This window comes from Sminthopsis crassicaudata, chromosome 5 (genome assembly GCF_048593235.1).
Source record: "Sminthopsis crassicaudata isolate SCR6 chromosome 5, ASM4859323v1, whole genome shotgun sequence".
Taxonomy (NCBI): Eukaryota; Metazoa; Chordata; class Mammalia; order Dasyuromorphia; family Dasyuridae; genus Sminthopsis; species Sminthopsis crassicaudata.
The window spans coordinates 37,149,720-37,152,826 of NC_133621.1; the positions used below are offsets into that span (position 1 = coordinate 37,149,720).

The 3,107-nt window shown below is 47.7% G+C and overlaps 1 pseudogene; it reads right to left on the reverse strand.

Annotated features, from left to right (window-relative positions):
- Positions 1 to 419: 419 nt before the first annotated feature.
- On the reverse strand, positions 420 to 2,381 carry LOC141543823 (RNA polymerase II elongation factor ELL2 pseudogene; annotated as a pseudogene).
- Between the last annotated feature and the right edge of the window lie 726 nt (positions 2,382 to 3,107).

Genomic DNA, 3,107 nt, shown 5'->3' on the forward strand with positions numbered 1-3,107 from the left:
ACAGCTACACCCAGAGAAGGAACACTGGGAGTTGAGTGTAAACTGTTTGCACTATTGTCTTTCCACCCAGGTTACTTGTTCCTTCAGAATACAATTCTTACTGTGCAAGAAGAAGTTTGGTTTTCCACACATATATTGTATCTAGGATATGCTGTTAACACATTTAACATGTGTGGGATTGCCTGTCATCTAGGGGAGGGAGTAGAGGGAGAGAGGGGGAAATTTGGAAAAAATGAATACAAGAAATATTGTGGTAAAAAAATTACAAAATTAAAAAAAAAAAAACGTAACCCAAAGTTTGCTAATAGTGAAACTTTCAAATGGCCAAGTTTCAATATTTTAGAATCTTCCAGCAATTCATTTGAAATTTTAAATAAATAAGCTTAAGTTTATTCACATCTTCTGGTCTAAGCAGAGGTCTAGTGCTGTTGGTCGAATTCACCTATTAGTCTTTTGATGTGAGCCAACTTGTTATGAAGATAATCACATCTGGATTTTTCTTCGTGGTAATTGGGACTAGCCTGGTTGAGCTTCTGATATTCTTTTAAGACCTCTTCATGAAGAGTCTGATACTCTTTGGAGCCTGGAGAAAGACGCTGACGTTTTGCATCAAGTTTCCTAAACCTTGTGGCCACCGTCTCCATTCTGGCATGCAAAGTTCTATACTCATCATACTCTGTATTGAAGTCATCTGTATAATTCTGGCGTTGCTCATGTGAGCCAATAGCAATATATTTTATTAAGTAATCTGGCAGTTCAATAGTTGATGAAGGGTCAGTGGAGGTAGGGCCAACCTCTTTAACTCCATCATTTGAATCCAGACTAGAGCTATTTAGCTTGGCAATTTCCTCTTTCGTCTTAAGGTCTTTCCCCTTTTCCTCAATGGGCTGTTTTTGAATTGGGTCCTTTTCCTTATGTTTTTTAGATTTTTCTTTAGATTTTTTATGTGCCATTGAATGCTTGTCTTCCATGGGCTTTGCACCCTTCGACAGGATTGAATCAGGGGGTGGGATTTCCAAAGAAGTCCTAGAGGTATCTTTGTCCTGCTGGCGCTCAAAGATGCTACCATTTGGACTACAGCTGTCCATAGGTAGATCTTGAGTCCCCCTGCCTTCTGGAGTGCTAGGGGACTTGGAGCTAGACTTTGCAGTCTGAGGAGGATTTGAAACTGGAAGGTGGGTTGAAGGAAGAGGTGGTGGAGTTGGGCTGGCAGCAGTTGGAGGAGGAGGAGGAGGAGGAGGAGGAGGAGGAGGAGAGGGAGGAGGTGATGGGGGTGGGGGTGGAGCCCCAGCATTTTTTTGAAGGGTAGAATTCAAATGACCGTTGCATGTTGGAGGAGCTCTCTTTGTCAGGTGAGATATCCGAGGTTTTTTATTCCTTAAAGGATCTATGAAATCTGAATCCAAGAGGCGTTTCTGAGAAGCAGAAGGCTCAGCCTCTTTCCTAGAACGTTGAGGAGCTTCTGAAGCGCTGGTGCTCGAGTCATTCTGGGGAGATGGATTCAATTTTCTCGATAGCACTAACTCCAGGGACTCTCTCTCTGTCTCATTGTATCCCGGCCAATCTTTTTGGAGCTCTTGAAATACAGAATCCTTTAAGGAATAAGAGAGGTCCTTGGGATTCAGCTTGGCCACCTGTTGAAGGATGGCTCCGAGGGAGTCCTTGTCTTTTGGAGAAACGCCATCTCTCTGTAATCGAGCCAAGAGTTCTGGTTTCTTGTAAGTCTTCAGGGCCAGGAGGTGAATCACCCTGGCCCTGTAGGGCCGCCCAGAAACACTGTCCTTCAGCTGGGTCTTCCGGAGGGTAGGTGCAGGCTCAATAGGAGCTGCCCTTTTTCTCTCGGGGGCTGCCTGTGGCCCAGCTGGAGGCGCTTTCCCAATTTCTTCTCTTCTTCCTGCAATGGGTCCGCCGGCTTTGCTAACGTTTGTCCCTGGGTTCCGGGATTCCTCTTCTGCCTGCCTCCTGCCTTCTCTTGGCACTTGAGAGGAGTCCTTTGTTGCCCTGACTGTAACTTGATCTTGAATAACTCCCAGGCAGTGGAGCTGTGAGGCCCCAGAAGTGGAGACAGTTTGGCGGACGCACTCAAAGCTTTCCTGAGGGTGATCTTTGCCAGGGGTGGACAGGGAGAAGCTAAAGTTCTGCACTTCCTTTGGACGATCCTTTTTGGGAATTCTGAGCAGCCCCTCGAATCCCTGGAACTGAATGGAAGGTCTGGAAGGAGTTCCATGCTTGTGGCTCTGGTAGGTCTCCAGCGCCCGGATCGCCGTGTCCGTGAGCTTCACGTGCACCACGGTGAGATTGTCCTGGCCCAGGCTCCCGCCAGATAAGCCGTAGCGCCGCTGCTCGCGCAGACCCCCCGCCGCCGGCCCCCCCGTCGCCATGTTAAGCTCCTCAGGAGGCTGCTGCTGCCGCTGCCGCTTCTGCTAGTGCTGCTGCTGCCGCTGCCGCTTCTGCTAGTGCTGCTGCTGCTGCTGCTGCTGCTGCTGCTGCTGCTGCTGCTGCTGCCGCTGCTGCTGCTGCTGCTGCTGCCTCTGCTGCTGCTGCTGCCTCCAGCACAGCTCCCCGCGTTGGGCGCTAAATTGGAGTGTCCTGTCTGCTCTCAATTATAAGCCTTCTCTGGGAGGAGGATTTTTCTCTGCTTTTCCTTCCGTTCTTGCGAATCTTCTCTTGTCCAAGCGTCCCCAGTCAGCTCCACCGCAGAATCTGCAATTCCCTTCTTCCGGAATCCTGGCTCCTTAAATACTCCCGGAGAATGGGCTTACAGACCAATCAGCAAGCTCTTGCGAAGGTGTCAACTCCTTTAGAGGTGGCAACTAAAGGTGTCAACTCTGAGCTAGAGAACTGTTAAGTACTGACTTAGCCCCCAGGAAGGAACCTAACGGGAAATAGAGGGAGGAGATAGCGCTCATTGTATGAATCACTCTGATATGAAGGAAGGAAAAATGAAATGAGCAGAACCTGAAGAAATTATCCATAGTAAGCATTATTGCCAGAATGGTCAACAATGAAAGAAATAGATAATCTTTTTTTAAAATCATTTTTATCATTGATCCCTAATCAATCCAATGATCAAAGAGGACTATGAAGATCCCCTCAGGAAAATGTTA